A 16,998-nucleotide genomic window follows, 5' to 3' on the forward strand; every position below is an offset into this window, starting at 1 on the left:
AACGTCCGCAGCAACCCTCTGCCAGACCATAAGGGTGGAGGTATTGACATGATTGAAGTAGAAGATGACTGGGATCCCGAGGGATCCATTGGGTTGATCGCAGAAGGTGATAACCCAAAGAAACCAGCGGTTACTCTCAATCTGATCATAGTCCAGATCCAACCGTCTGAGGACGCTGAGGTAAATATGTCTAGACGTCTTGAGTTTGAAGTAACACCATCCGCAAAGGCACCGGCACCAATTGAGGCTGAATTCACTTCTCCGTCTAATGCACCCGCACCGTTTGAGGTTGCAGTCTTGCCACCCGAGGCACATGTTCTGTTCGCAGCTAATACCGCATCTGGAGCAGACTTTCCAATAGGCCGACATCATTTATGGATCAGAAGAAGCACTCGCAACAATGAAGAACCTAAGAGGACAATGATATAGACTGTTGTGTTATTTTCGAGGAGAAGGGGAAGGAAGGCCCTTCCATATAGGCTGTGATCGGAGGGGCACATCTCAGGAATTGGGGATCATCAGGACAACCAGAGCCCGACGAGCCTCGGGGTAGCAAGGCTAAAACAAGCACTATTCACTATTTTATTTACTAATTGATTTTCTTTTCGCATTTCTTCAATTTCCGCAATAAGATCTTCAATGTTCAAAAACAGTTATACAATCTATCAAAAGCATGTTTGATTTTTCTTATGAATTAATATTTATTGCTAATATTTTCCTCCTTACTTTACCAAAACAACATTACTATTACTTATCTTGATGAACCAGTGACTATGACATGCAATGAGACAACGCAACAAACGGACATTGATTCAGAGGAAGATGACATACCTGACGAGATTGTCAAAGAAGTTGAGAACTTTGAGAATAGACCCAAGTCCAACTTGGACGAGATCGAAATTATCAACCTGGGAGATGCAGAAAACGTCAAGGAAACACGAATCAGCATTCACCTTTCGCATTTAGAGAAGAAAGAGTACACATAATTTCTAAAGGAGTATAAGGACATATTCGCTTGGTCGTATGATGACATGACTGGTCTGAGTACGTCTATTGTGGCCCACAAACTGCCAACGGATCCGATGTGTCCACCGGTAAAGTAACAGCTTAGAAAGTTCAAGCTTGATATGAGTTTGAGAAACAAGGAAGAAGTCACCAATCAGATCAAAGCTAAGGTTCTCAGGGTGGTTGTACCCGACATAGCTAGACAATATTGTGCCAGTACCAAAGAAGGATGGGAAGGTCAGGGTCTGTGTCGACTACCGGGATCTCAACCGTCCAAAAGACAACTTCCCTCTACCGAATATACACATCATGATTGACAATTGCGCCAAGCATGAACTACAATCATTCATAGATTGCTTCGCTGGTTATCATCAGATTTGGATGGATGAGGAAGATGCTGAGAAAACAGCTTTTATTACACCGTGGAGAGTGTATTATTACAAGATGATGACATTCGGCCTGAAGAATGCAGGGGCCACCTACATGAGGGCCATGACTACCATCTTTCATGATATGATACACAAGGAGATAGAGGTATATGTGGATGATGTTATTATCAAGACCAAGAAAGCCACTGACCACATAGAAGATCTGAGGAAGCTTTTCAATAGACTACGGAGATACAACCTGAAACTAAACCCCACAAAGTGCGCATTTCGGGTTCCTGCTGGGAAATTTCTTGGGTTTATTGTGAGCCGCCGAGGAATAGAACTGGATCCATCGAAAGTCAAAGCCATTCAAGAACTACCACTGCCAAAGAACAAGAAAGATGTGATAAGTTTCTTGGGAAGGCTGAACTACATCAGCCGATTCATAGCATAGTCTACAGTTATCTGTGAGCCGATCTTTAAGATGTTAAAGAAGGAAGCCGCTACCAAATGGACCGATGACTGCCAGAAGGCCTTCGACAGAATCAAGGAGTACCTATTAACACCAGTCTTAGTCCCGCCTGAGCCAGGTAGACCCTTGTTACTCTACCTTACGGTGTTAGATGGAGCTTTCGGCTGCATTCTGGGGCAGCATGATGAAACAGGGAGGAAGGAACAATCCATTTATTATCTCAGTAAGAAGTTCACCCCGTACGAGGCCCGGTATTCCCTATTGGAACGTACCTGTTGTGCTTTGACTTGGGTAGCTCAAAAGCTGAGACATTACTTTTGTGCCTGTACTACATATCTCATATCGAGAATGGATCCCTTGAAGTACATCTTTCAGAAGCCATGCCCACTGGCAAGCAAGGCAAATGGCAAATACTGTTGAGTGAATTCGAAATTGTTTACGTGACCCAGAAAGCGGTCAAGGGACATGCACTAGCAGACCACCTTGCTGAAAACCCCGTGGACGGAGGATACGAACCCCAGAAAACATATTTTCCTGATGAAGAGGTATCGTTCATAGGAGAAGACATTGTAGAATCCTATGACGGTTGGAGAATGTTCTTCGATTGAGTAGCAAACTTCAAAGGATTGGGCATAGGAGCAGTCTTGATATCAGAAACCGGTCAGCATTATCCAGTGTCCGCCAAACTCAGGTTTCCCTGCACCAATAATATGGCCGAGTATGAAGCTTGCATCTTAGGACTCAAAATGGCCATTGACATGAACGTTCAAGAGCTGCTAGTGATCAGAGACTCAAACTTACTTATACATCACGTACGAGAAGAATGGGCAACCAAGAACTCCAAGATACTCCCGTATCTGCATCACGTGCAGGAACTGAGAAAGAGGTTCATGAAGACGGAATTCCAGCATGTTCCCAGAATCCAGAATGAGTTTGCCGATGCATTGGCTACCCTATCATCTATGATACAGCATCCCGACAAGAATTTCATTGATCCCATTCCAGTAAAAATCCATAATCAGCCAGCTTACTGTGCCCATGTTGAAGAGGAAGCAGACGGAAAACCTTGGTTTCATGATATCAAGGAATATTTGGTAAAAGGAGAGTACCCGGAGCTTGCCAATCATACTTAGAAACGTACACTTCGAAGATTGTCCAACAACTTCTTCCACATATGAAGAAATTGAGATGTGTCGACGCAAAGGAAACATCCAGGCTACTAGAAGAAATTCATGCTGGGACTTGTGGTCCACATATGAACGGTTTTGTCTTAGCAAAGAAGATACTCCGGGCTGGTTACTTTTGGATGACTATGGAAACAAACTACATCCAGTATGTCCGGAAATGCCACCGTTGTCAAATACATGCAGACATGATAAAGGTACCTCCAAGCGAGCTCAGCACAACAAGCTTACCGTGTCCTTTCGCCGCTTGGGGAATGGACGTTATTGGACCAATCGATCCTGCCGCTTCTAATGGACACAGGTTTATCCTAGTAGCCATCGACTATTTCACCAAATGGGTCGAAGCAGCATCTTACAAAGCAGTGACTAAGAAAGTCATGGTAGACTTTGTCCGCGACCACATTGTTTGTCGAATCGGAATTCCAGAGTCGATCATTACTGATAATGGCTCCAATCTCAATAGCGATTTGATGAAATCTATGTGCAAAACCTTCAAGATCAAACACAAAAAATTCCACAGCCTACAGGCCTCAGATGAACGAAGCTGTAGAAGTCGCCAACAAGATATCAAGAAGATACTAAGGAAAATGATAGAGAAACATAAACAGTGGCACGAGAAGTTATCATTTGCTCTACTAGGATATCGCACCACAGTTCGCACATCAACCGGGGCAACCCCCTATATGTTGGTTTACGGTACAGAGGCTGTCATTCCCGTAGAGATAGAAATTCTTTCCCTAAGGATCATACAAGAAGTTGAGCTCGACGGCGCAGAGTGGGTAAATAGTCGGTATGAGCAACTAGCCCTTATAGATGGAAAGAGAATGAATGCAGTTTTCCATGGTCAACTCTATCAGAACAGAATGTCCAGAGCCTTAAACAAAAGAGTCAAGCCAAGACAGTTCACACCGGGGCAGCTGGTATTAAAGAAAATTTTTCCGCATCAAGATGAAGCCAAAGGGAAGTTCTCTCCCAAGTGGCAGGGCCCATACATGGTTCACCGGGTTTTGACAGGAGGAGCCATCATACTTGCAGAAATGGACGGAGACATCTGACCAAAGCCGATCAATTCAGATGCAGTCAAGCATGCCCATGGAACAAACATTGTTCAAGAATACGACTCTCGGAACCATTGCATTGGCCAACATTTGCTATCAGCACGCACCCATAATGTTCTTTATGTCACAATGCTCCCAGTAATCACGACGCCGCAAACTGCTATCAGCTAACAAAACTCTACTGTCAGTTGTTATCTTATTTCTTGCACAAGGCTACCATTCTGCCTTCCGAGACTAAACGTTGTCTCCATCTGCATTTGCATTGCATAACGCTACCATTATGCCTTCCAACTTGCATAAGGCTACTATTCTGCCTTCCAAGACTAAACATTGTCTCCATCTGCATCTGCATTGCATAAGGCTACCATTCTACCTTCCAATTTGCATAAGGCTACTATTCTGCCTTCCGAGGTTAAGCTCTACCTCCAATCACATCTGCATTGCATAAGACTACCATTCTGCCTTCCAATTTGCATAAGGCTACTATTCTGCCTTCCGAGGTTAAGCTCTACCTCCAACCGCATCTACATTGCATAAGGCTACCATTGTGCCTTCTAATTTGCATAAGGTTACTATTCTGTCTTCCGAGGTTAAGCTCTACCTCCAACTGCATCTGCATTGCATAAGGCTACCATTCTGCCTTCCAATTTGCGTAAGGCTACTATTCTGCCTTTCGAGACTAAACGCCGTCACCATCTGCATTGCATGGCTGAAAGATTTCCACATACTGCATCCTTCATGGCTAAAAGATCGCCTCATACCACATACTACATCTGCATGGCTGAAAGATCACCTCATACTACATTGCATGGCTGAAAGATTGCCACATACTACATCTGCACGGCTGAAAGATCGCCTCATACTGCATTAGCACGGCTGAAAGATCGCCTCATACTGCATTACATGGCTGAAAGATCGCCACATACTACACCTACATGGCTGAAAGATCGCCACATACTGCATCCTTCATGGGCTAAAATATTGCCAACTCATCCAAAGGCGTCATCGTTCGGAGGCACCATCTCCATAGCCCGAGAACACCATATCATGTCCTAAGGATCTCTTTCAAACTTTCGCATATCATTATTCAAAGGCGTCATGGTTCGGAGGCACCATCCTCAGAGCCCGAGAACATCATTTCATGGCCTACGAATCCTCTATCATATGCTTCATGGCCCAAGACATCATGGTCTGAGGACGCCATTCCTAACCGTCCAAAGACAGCATTCATGGTCCAACGAGAATTTTCATCATGTTTAAACTTACGCACAATATATGCTTGTATTGCTTATTTGCTGGTAAACCGGCGAGCAACGACCATCCCGGCAGGAGCGATTCTGCTCTATCCCCGCAACCATATCAAACCTAACCATTCCCATAAACCGTCCACTCACCCAGCCCTAGATGTTGCGTCCGTTCTTGAAATCGCCTTATCGGTATACTCCGCCGATGAATCCCGAACTACATACGGCCCGATTCCTGTAAAACCAGGGATATGTAGACAGCTCGGAAGCCAGGGTGCGGCCTAAATCTTCTCAAATTATTTTGCTCAGTCAAAATTGGCCATCGTTTATTTACACGAAAACTCTTTCATCCTTCCCGGGTAAAGAGGGGCAACTGTTGATACCCAATTTTTGCCTATATACTTTCAAGATTATTATTTTTGATAATTCCTCTATTGAATTTCTATATTTATTCCAAAATATGGCTGAAGTAATTTTTACATAGTTTTACAATTACATTTAGTATTTTTAAGGCTAAATTGGGCATAATTGCAATATTAGCCATTTTAAGGTTTAATTATGTTTTATACGCATAAAATTGGATCCTGTATTTTTTAGTTGTCAATTATGTATTATAAATCAAATTAGTAATTTAAATTAGTTTTCAGAAACTATTTACTATTTTTATAAATTAAATAGGGAAAAAATGGCTATTTAAAATCTTGCCAGATTGGCTTTCAATAGTAGCCCTAAATTAGACCCTAAATTTCCCAACCCAATTCTATTTAAAACCCGACCCTAACCCAATTAAATCCTACCCGACCCATACCCCTTCTCATCCTGGCCGTTGATCATAAAGATCAACGGCCACCGTTCACTCTTACCTTTTTTAACCCAAACGACCCCCCCCCCAACCCTCTCATTCTCACAATCCGCCGCCCTTGAATCCCTTCTCCTCTCCAACTCTCTGTGAAACCTAAGCTAACACTAGCCGTCGCCACCCAAACTAACCCTAATCCCTTCAATCCTCTTCCAATCCATGGACTCCCATGGCTTTTTGAGACGTGTACTTGTCTCCTACGTCTCCTGGTGGCCCATTTTTGTGATCTTGTGGAAAGATCTCGAAGAGATCTAGTCCAGACCTTGCTCAACTTCTATCCATGGTATTTTCCGGCCATCCATGGCCGTTCGAGTCAGATCCATGGCTTTTCCAGTTAAAACCAGTAACAATCTAATTTTCTATCATCCTTCTTTGGGTTCTCTGAAACCCTAGCTCTTGAGACTTGTTACTTCTCTTTAGATCTGTCTTCGATCTAGGTGTATCCATGGGTTTTAACCAATCTTTTCTTCGTCTCTTTTATTTTCTGAAAAAAAATCTAGCCAAAAATCCTCCGATCTTTTTAGATTTGTAATGGATCTATGGGTTTCTTAAGGTTTTCACTTGTTTTCCTCAAAATGTTTCTCCGATTTCAGTCAGTTTCTTCATTTTTTCAAACTAGGGTTTCAAAAGCCTTTTGCAGAAACACGATTTCTTTCTGATTACTGTGATTTTTAGCATGTTTAAACATTACCTGAGTCTCTCCTTTTGGCTCGATTCATTTTTGTTTTATAGAAACCCTAATACTTATGGGTTCGATTCGAAGTTTGAATTTGTTTGCGGTGTGTTTGCATGACTATCATGAACATTCCGGGCTTTATGTGTGTTCTATATGCTATTGTGCTTCCTGTTTTAATTTGTTCTTAAGGTTTCTTTGGTTTTTGTCCAAACCGGTGTTATTTATAGGTCTGACTATTTGTTTATTTGATCGTTCACATAATTTATGATGATTCTATGTAATCTCCTTAAACTTACATCTTTGATTTGTGTATTTTCCTTGTAACTCTATACTGATTTTTCAAAATTGCTTCCTTACTTTTGTGATACTTTCCTTAGTTAGTACTGATTCCCTGTGATTTTCCATCTCATTCATGATTCTTTGAATTGATTTTCAGAATCAAATGGTACTCTGCCTTGTTTATGTGTTGTTAATAAACGTGCACCTTCTATTCTGTATCTGGTCCTTATTACATGCTACATACTTTTACTATTCCTATTATGGTAAAATTAGTCTTACAAGCAATTCTTTTCCTTATTTGATACAACTTGTATTTGTTTGAACCATGGCTCCCTAATTGAAGGAAGTCCAGGTCTTTAATTGATTCTGATTCATATTATTTCTATAATTATGCTAAGTCAATACTTATTACCTTAATTTCTACCTATTTTTTGGAACTTTAAATACTCTACCATCTCTTTAGCAAAAGACACAAACAATTAGTTTAGCACACACATACACACTCAAAACTGTCTCTTCTTTTTCTATTACTCGTGCTACTGCTTTGTCTAGCCAGCTGAAAGCCAAGGCTAGACTGTGGAACACTGATTGCTTTTACTTTTTCTGCACTTTGCATCTTCAACTGGTATGTTACTAGTTCAAATTCTGAAACCCAACTCTATGTGTTCCCTTGTTTTGACTTAATGGTTCATGCTGTTAAATTGCACTTCTTGTTTACTGCTTTACTCAGCATGCTTAAAATTCTGCCCTCCCTTGTTCAAATGTAATCAGCATGTTTACTTGTTCCTGTTTATGTCCCACAACTAGTATGTCTCCTAATGTACTTGATTAACACTAATTCATGACTGATTGTGTTTAATAGGCCCCCTGCATGACTACTCCCATACCCTGTCCGTATGTTTATTACTGTTGTAATTTCAAGCATGATTCCCTTGAAGTAGTTGTTTGTGTTCTAAAGGCCAATCAATCCCTATTTGTTGGTCTATATGCATTTCTCAACCATGTTTACACGTTTTGATCTGGGTCCTCTATGTCCCCAACCCCTACTGCCATGTTTGTAATTTTTGTAGTTGTACTGCTCTTTGAACTTGTTCTGTATGTGATGTTGTTTCCTTCTCCAAAAACTGTTCTGTTGCAAACTCACCTCAAAACATGATTATTTTCAAAAACTGTTTTCCAACTCAACTCCTTTAAATCTATGTCAAGCACTCTCACCTATACTCTTAGAACAACATGCTCTTAGGGTAAAATAATTTCCAAACTGTTTTAATAACTTGGGATAACTGCTGCACATTACTTACGCCTAGGCAAGCCTTAGGTAATAATTTGAATAAAACCAGAACATCCTTTGTTTAATTATCAACTGTTAAAATCCGTAGGCAAACCTGATTCAGACTTCTTTTCTGAGTCATGCGATAAATCTAGTTCTGATGTTATCACTCAAACACCCTGCTTTAGGATTTTAAATTCAGACCTTAATTATGTCTAAGTCATGCTGTCTGTGTGCACTATTTCTGGAGGTATATTTGAGCCTTCTACTCGTTTCTGTGTTTTCCCCTTTTAAATGCAGTCCTACCTGTTTTGTATGTCGCCTTAGTATTTTGCCTTTAAACCTGAGGGTCTGCCTAAAACCTCCTTCTTATAGGATAGGAGTCCTAAATTCCTCCGGGGCTGATAGGAAGGAACGGGTAACAGCATGCAATAGGGGTCGAGACCAACCCTCGATTTAATTACCTTCACGGGCGGGAAAGGGTAGATATGGATATGATGACCGGTGCGCTAATACCACGTGTAGCCCCTCTTTTGAGGAGTGTCATACCGGGTATTGCATTGATCTGATCCATATTACAAACAAACCTAGGACCCCCCCTCCCCCTTCACATTCCTAAGCATGCTTAGATTGTAACTCTTTTCAAAACCTAGCTTTCTTTTTTTAATTAGTTATTTTCTTATGCTTATGTGTATGTGAACTTAAATCCCCTATTATTTGAGCCCTACTTGTCTATTTGCTAATTGCGCAAATTCACAAAAACTGTCTGGCCGAGAACCACACTAGTGGATCCTGAGGGGTGCCTAACACCTTCCTCTTATGATAATTTCAAGCCTTTATCCTATCTCTGGTTATCAAACATAGTTAGAAATGAACCCTATAGGTGCCCTAACACGCCATAAAATCGTTAGGTGGCGACTCTTCATAATTGCAAAACCTCTTTCCCGAAAGGAAAGTGTTGTCCCAAAATATCATAAACCCGATTCCGCGGAAGGAAAAAGGGGGCGCGACAATGAGCCCTACTCTTCTTAGGCTCTAAGGTATCGGAAGGCGAGGCCCTTCTCCTCTTCTTGTCCTTGGCCGGTTTGGGAGCCACCTCTTCCCCCGGCGGAGTGGCCTCAATTCAGCAATATCCTCGAGGTCTGCGTAAAAGGAAGTCAAATATATGTAAGAGGAAATGTTCCAAAAAAAGGATTTCATAGATATACAAAATGAACTTACCATGATTTTTAGCCTCCCATCTACCCCTTGCCAAGTCACGCCAGCAGCACTCGGCATGAGAGGAAGTTGTAGCCAACTTCCGAACCCAGTCTTTAAGGTCGGGGAACGCGTAAGTTATCCAGGCACCACTGCATATAAGATGAAAGTGTTACCCAAAGCAAAAAATATGAAGATTAATGGCTAATATTTACGATCGGGGTTCCACTTCTCGGGGAACGGCATCTTCTGCTCGGGGATGAGGTCGCAGGTCCTTACCTGCACGAACCGGCTCATCCAACCTCAGTCTTTGTTCTCGTCGATGCTTGCAAAAAAGGACTTCATTGATCAGTGTTGAAGCTTGATTAATCATCGATAGAACTTTGGTCGATACAGCCATATAAGATAGATGAGAGTGAATCCAACCCCTTGGCCTTACCAGAGAAGAAGCAAAGCATAATAACTATGCGCCAGAACGAGGGGTGCACCTGGCCGAGGGTAATCTGGTACGTCTTGCAGAAATCGATGATAACTGGGTCGAGGGGACCTAATGTAAAGGGTAAGTGTAAACACTTAGAAACCCCTCCACGTAAGTAATGATACTTTCTTCGGGGGCGGGGATCTGTACCACAACCTCGGGCCCTTAGTTGCAATCCTCCTTCATGACTTCAAGTTGTATCGCTATTATCGACCAAATATACCTCGATACGTGTTCACAACGGCCAGGGACTGACGGAGGGTTCTCGACTTTGAAATCATTTTTAGGATACAAGGGTCGGGAACAATCTCGTGAAAAAGCGGTTCCACCGGAGTTTTGTCACCGGCCGGCCGGGAAGAAGAAGAAGAAGAGGCTTTGTCCTTTTGAGGGACGGTTTTGGGGCTTTTCTCCATAGATTCAAAGGAGATAAAGGGGAAAGAAATGGAGTTTTGTGCTTTTGGTCCTAAAGATTGAATCAACGAGCGGTGGAAGAGAAGATATGGAGAGAGGACAAGATTTAGAGAAATTGGTGAAGATGAAAGTAAAGTTTTGATTCAAATGGAAAACCTGTATTTATAGGTTCACGACGACAGTTCGGTGGGGCTAGTGGCCGACCGTCACTGCCAAGCATTTAATGTTTTGGGGAACCGAACCGATGGAATATTTCGGTCAACTCGAGCGCTTACGTCACGGGGATGATGTCATTATCGGGACCTCCAGAAAATTGAGGCTCAAGTCGTTTCTTATCATTTTATTCTAAGAAAAGAGGGGACTATATGTATACGGTAATCGGGGCTACCCGATTTCGTACTTCGGTGGGAAAATAAAACCACGTCAAAAGGACAGGATGCCGAGCTCGGGGTCGAAGCTCCTTTCCAATGTCAAGGTCGATATCGTTTACCGAGGTCAGATGAAGCATGCTTTGAGATGATACCGTTATGATTCAACAATGGAAAGAGCGTGATACCCACAACCGGCCGGAGATCACGGCGTAAATATCGGAATGGATTGGTCTTCGGCGGTTAGACAGTTGTCGAATAAGATTTCCTACTGTAATTAGAAGTGTATCTTATTTAGGACTTCCCCATTATATAAAGGGGGATCCCATTCATTTGTAACCCACTCTTCACTGATAAGAAAATATACGCGCATTACTCTCTTGCTATTTCATTTACTGTTCTTGAGAGTTGTTTTATCATTTATCCCCATCATCATACCTCGAGATTGTCACAGGTCAAGGTCGAGATTTAGCTTACATACCGGTTTGATCTACTTTATTCTTTAATATATCTATTTAATTCCTTGTTTATCAATTGGCATTGAATTAAATCACATATTCTTAAAATCACAATACAAATTTAATTGTTACTCGAATTTTAGGGTAAACAAGTATTTTTGTATTTTTTTATTATGAAGTTATGAGTTCTATTTATTAACTGATTCCTACAAGAGAAATTTATTTAGTTTATATATTTTTACGCTATCCCTTGATTCTTTGTTGTCGTATTCTTCCTTTGTTTATTATGATTTAATTACGTGTATTTGTGCGACTTTTCTCATATATATTCTAATTATAAGTCTTATATTATATATTTTCTCACAAATTTATATTTTATATTTTCTCAAAATTTATATTTTATTCCTTGCTTATCTAATTGTATTATCCATTCCCTAATATTATTAAATTTCATATAAATTTTCAGTAAATTAATATTGTATAATAAATATAATTTTTATTACACTTGAAATTTAACTTGAGACTTTCTCATGATTATTTCGGTATTTAAATTTATCGATAATATTTTTGAGTAGTATTTGTTTACTTAATTTATCAAATAAAATTTAATGTGTGGATAGATACATTAGTTTTTGCCTAATACATATATATGTATATCCCAATTTTTTTTAAGCAAATCCACTAGGCAGGTGCATAGGGCTAGTTTTATTAATAATAAAAAAGAAAAACGAACCACATAGGAAGAGTACATGTTTAGGGGGAATGGACCTTACCTTACAATTCCTATAGAGGCATGGAAAACCTCATCTTCAAGAAGGAGTGTAAAAAATAGGAACTTGCAAGTACTAGGTACTCTATGATCGTCATAGAGTTTATAACACACTCTATGACGCTATTACATGTGATGATGCTTTGACAATGATACACTAAAAAAATGTAATAATTAGTGTCTTGCCCCTTATTTATCAAACCTGTGAGTTCTTCAATTTGAAGTTCCTTAAAATCCTCATTAACTATCTTCAAAATATCTCCAAAATTCTTCATTTCTTCTCCGATCTATTGGACCTCGTAGATGTGGAGGGGGCAACCCCTTTTTGCTTTGCTGCTCTCATTGGGAGTTGCCTGAGTGTTATTCCTTGATTCACCTCCTTTTTTTTACTATGCTTAGGAGAGAAATCTCCAATTGTAGCCGCCTCCTCCGGACAAGATTCAATCAATTCATCTTCTTTAGCTTCATCGGAAATAGCAACACATAAGTTGGCCTCTAGTTTATTATTAGCTTCTTCTTGTATAAATATTCATAATGGTTCATGCCTCTTCATTCTCTTTGCACTACATGGTTCATGACTCTTTGCCACTGAAACTTTCATCTTTTGTGAAGTCATTTTTGAGCCATTTGAGTATGCACATCTATGAGGTTTTGGACTGTCCAAAGTATCCAATAGTGCCCGGTCTTGGTCTGAAATCAAAGCCTTTGCAGCCATTGCACTTGAACTTCCAGTAGCATCAACGTTGTGCATAGATGACAAAACTGTTGCGCTTAGTGCACGCTGCTGCCCAGATTTTGCAACCTCTTTGTCAGCTTGTATTGTCGAACTAACACCTTCCAAAGCTGCTACAATTTGCTGCTGCTTGGATGGTACAAAAGCAGGAGCATTTGGACTTAATCCTCTCCTCTTTGGCCCGCTATCTGTGGAATTAGAAACCTGCTTGCCTTGCACCTTTGTTGCCTCGTCCTTTGATGGAGGAGTTGCTGAAAATTGAGCTGCCTCATTGTCACTATCTTCTTCTATGCTATCTGCATAATCTTCTTCCTCCTCTTCAACTCGCTCAGCCCAAGTCTTGCGTTTAACAACAATTGCACTTGTCGCACCTTGTTGATCCTTAGAGCCACTTAACTCGTTTGTGGATGCTTGAGAGATTGAGACCTTAGCTGAGTTTGGTTGTTGATTGTTGCCTGTTGACAGTAGCTGCTGTCCAGAGTCCTCCGCATGCTCACCAAGGAACTCCATCGATTGAGAAGGGACCTCAAAGACTGAAGTGTTTAGTGCGACTAAAGGTGCCATAGTCTTTGGAGTTGTGTTCATCAACATAGCTACCTGAGCATCCATTACCATTTTAGCTAGTTCAGGATTGGAAAAATGGAACTGTTGTTTTGCACTGCCTGGAGGATTATTTTTTGATGTTGCATCTCGATTACCTTGTTGTACAGTCGTCCCCTCATCATTCAAAATAGGCTCATTCATCAGAGCATCAAAAGAGTTGGAAACTCTAACGTTCTTTGATGCATTACTCTGATTATTGTTCACTGGAGTATTGACCTTCCTTGGTGACTGCTTTGCTCGATTAAGCACTGCCCATTCTTCAGATTTTGAATTATGCACTGCTTGAACCCCTTCCAGTTCTTGTCTTTTATGCACAGCAGCTACTGGTTTCTCCATTGCATCAATCCTGTTATGAGCAGCAGTAGTGCCAATTCCCTGCTCACCAGATTTTCCAAGTGCATTCAAAACACTAGCACCTTGAGTACTACTGTTAGCAGCCGCAGGTGTAACCTGCTGCTCCTTATCCTGCCCTTGGCCATTAGAAAACTGCCCAGCTTCTATAACACCTGATCCTCTAATAACAGCAGCTTCTAAACTTTGCGCAGCTGCTTCAAGATCATCAGGTGTGACAGATCGTGCACCCTCCTGCACAACAACAGCAGCAACCACTAGGACATTAGTAATCCCAGTGTCATCAGTTGAACCCACAGCAACAGCAACAGGATTTTTTGCAGCCATCAAGTCCTGAGAAATCCTATCAAGGGCTTCAACAACTGGAACAATTGCACCAATATGATTTGTTGAATCCAAACCCATTCCACCTGCAACCTGCTGCTCATTCACACGACCAATTTGCCCAGCAGCCTTGTCCGCTATTTGCTCCATACTAACACGATCACCAGCTTCTCCTCCTTTCTTAGTCGATGTAGGATTGGATAATTCCTTCCCCACCATTGCTTCTATCTCCAATCTTTGTTGCTTCTTAGCATTCAAGAAATCCCTTGCATCTCCTTGTAACTTTTCAATCACAACTCCTTCTTTCATGACTGTTTCTTCCTCTCCTTGCATGACTGTTTTTTCCTCATCTTGAACATTAGCTACTGTCTTTCCATTCAATTTTCGACATGTATTTTCATCATGTCCTTGATGCTTACAATGGCAGCAATACAATGGTAGATTATCATAAACAAACTCCTAAAAAACATCAATGATCTTGCCCGTCTGTTTGTCTACAAACTGCAACCTTACCTTCTCAGGCAACTTATCCATTAAATCGAGGATCACCTTAACCCATGCTGCACTAGGACGCGATTTAACCTGAGTCGCTTTATCAGTTGCTATAGGCATACCAACAGCTGAAGCTATGGATAGTAATGCCTTTTTGGCAAACAGCTCCAGCGGCAAGTTCGGCAGCGATATCCATACAACAGCCTTTGTCGTCTCCTCCTTTACCTAAAATCAATAGACCATGGAAATACTCTAATTTGGTGATCGCTTCCATCGTGATTAAAGTAAAGAACTGACCTCGCAAGTGAGGTAACATAATCGTCAAATTGATCAACCCTAATGAGTATTTGTCTTGGCGCAAGTTGTCCGATCAAGGCTTGTCCTTTAATACCAAAGATTTTCGGCAGTAAGTTCCTCAAATTTGATAACTCCAGCATGTTTGAAGATAGTTTCACCACAATAGCTTGATGTAGTCCCTCCTCCTTTGCAAATTCCAGTCGTTCTTCTTTGGTAAACTGAACAGTTGGTACTCCATGGATAACTTCAACTTGTTTTAGGTTTGTTTGGTTCAAATTCACGGCTGTTTTGGTTTGAGATAATCTTGTAGCATATGTAAGTTTATTGCTATGGTTTAGGGTGCTCTCTTTGGGGTTTGTTTGTGTCTCTCCCACAGCCAAAGGCTGGGGAGAGATGGGCGCAGCCATGGCAGCCCTAAATCACCAAATCACGGGTTTAGGGTTTTTTTTTTATCCACTGGTTTTTTTTTTAAATCCACTAGGAAGTGTACCTAGGGCTAGTTTTTATATATATCAAAATAGAAAAAATAGAGCACAGTTGCATGTTGTCTTACAACATGTATGACGATAAGCATTGACTCTACATAGGTCCTGTTATCAACTTTGGGTTGAAGTGGCCCAAAATTGACATCACAAAATGAACTAAACTGGAATGAAATGAATAAAACTAACTTAAAAACTAGTCTACTACGATTGTAACCCATATCTGCATTTGAACACAACTGGATGTCCCTGTGCGCTATCAAAAGTTGTTCCTTATTATCTGCCTGCTTCTTGTGCAAGTTTTCATTTATCATTGAACCCCTTAGATCCCAAAATTGGCTTTCAGTTGAGGCCTTCATTGCCCTGCACCATTGTATTGTGTTTAATGTGGCTCTTGTTCTCACTACTGCACTTGTAACCCATGGATATAGTAGTATCATTTCTCCTCTTCTGTATTTCTTGCATGGTCTGTACGATGTAGGAGATGTCTTGGTAAATTACCTTCATTCTGTNTTGGAATTGGCACTATTTTATTTTCTTATTTTCGTTTTTTATTTTAAAACTCCAACTTGAGACTACTCCCCAAATTGAATTGGTAGTTTTTTATTGTTTTCATTTTTGATTTTTATTTCTTGCTTCTCTAATTGTACTATCCATTCCTTTATATTATTAACTACGATTTCATACATGAGAAATTTAATTTGCAAGAAACTACTCCCAAATTTTAATTGACATTTTTTTTTCTTATTTTTGTTTTTTATTTTAGAAAAATTTTAAAACTCCAAATTTATTAACTAAAAGAGTGTAACTAATTATTAACAACACATAATGCATAATTAAATTTTTAAAATTTAAATTAAAAAAATTAACTATTGCCTAACCTAACAGCTTGTTTGGATGGTTGTTACATATCATTTCATAATGTATCGCATTGAATTTTATTGTACTTGTCACGACCCAATTTCATTATAGGTCATGATGGCAATGTTGATACCCAATTTTTCCCTGTATATTTTTTATATGCAAAATACTTTCGAAATAGTATATATATATATATATATATATATATATATATATATGTATGTATGTATATATATATATATATGTATGTATGTATGTATGTATGTATGTATGTATATATATATATATACACACACACACACATAAGCATGTCCAAGTGTTTTATTATTTTTTTCAATTTTTAAAAGATTTGTAAACCAATTTATTGCCCTATTTTAACAGTACAAAACCAATAATTATTCCTAAAATTATCATTTTGGTGATTCAGTTATTTTATTCTCATATTTATACCAAAATATAGCTGAGGTAATTTTTACACATTTTTACAAAATTATTTAGTATTTTTTAAAACTAAATTGCATATAATTGCAATTTTAGCCTATTGAAGGATTTAATTGCGTTTATAATTATAAAATTGATTCCAGTATTTTTCATTTAATTTTTATGTATTATTTATTAATTTAGTACCTTTAATTTGTTTCCAGAAATTATTTTACTATTTTATAAAATAAAAGAGGGAAAAAGTGGCTATTTAAAATCTAGCCCTATCTATTTTAATTTTTGCAAATTAACCCCCCCCCCCCCCCCCCAATTAACCCA

This window comes from Nicotiana attenuata, unplaced genomic scaffold (assembly GCF_001879085.1).
Source record: "Nicotiana attenuata strain UT unplaced genomic scaffold, NIATTr2, whole genome shotgun sequence".
Classification (NCBI taxonomy): domain Eukaryota; kingdom Viridiplantae; phylum Streptophyta; class Magnoliopsida; order Solanales; family Solanaceae; genus Nicotiana; species Nicotiana attenuata.